At 42.4% G+C, this 342-nt stretch overlaps 1 protein-coding gene across 1 annotated transcript in view; it reads right to left on the bottom strand.

Annotated features, from left to right (window-relative positions):
* Positions 1-342, bottom strand: part of ppp1r27b (protein phosphatase 1, regulatory subunit 27b) — a 3,614-nt gene that overhangs the window by 1,693 nt on the left and 1,579 nt on the right. The window lies entirely within an intron of this gene.

Raw genomic sequence — 342 nt, 5'->3', positions numbered from 1 at the left:
TTGTGTGTTTTTGTTTTTTGCTGTTATTGAAAAAAAATGCTGCTGCTGTAATAACAACATTTCCCCGTCGTGGGATGAATAAAGTATAATCTAATCTAATCATTAGCGGTTACAAACAAGCTAAATATTGCTCTTTCTTCTACATCACAAAGCCACTTTGCTGACTCTCATCCACCCACAGCAGTTGGTTTGATGAACAGTGGCAATTATAGCAGTCTCGCATTGCCAGACTTTGACAATGACCATGGTTTATTAGCATTTCTTCACACATCACAATCGTCATGGGTTGTGCTAAGCGCCTGACGGAGCCCCGGTGCCGCTGCAAAACAGCCTCGGGAAGGA

The sequence above is a fragment of the Etheostoma spectabile genome, chromosome 2 (genome assembly GCF_008692095.1).
Source record: "Etheostoma spectabile isolate EspeVRDwgs_2016 chromosome 2, UIUC_Espe_1.0, whole genome shotgun sequence".
NCBI lineage: Eukaryota > Metazoa > Chordata > Actinopteri > Perciformes > Percidae > Etheostoma > Etheostoma spectabile.
The sequence above is the reverse complement of the archived record's forward strand: the minus strand, read 5'-3'. Positions and strand labels throughout refer to the sequence as shown.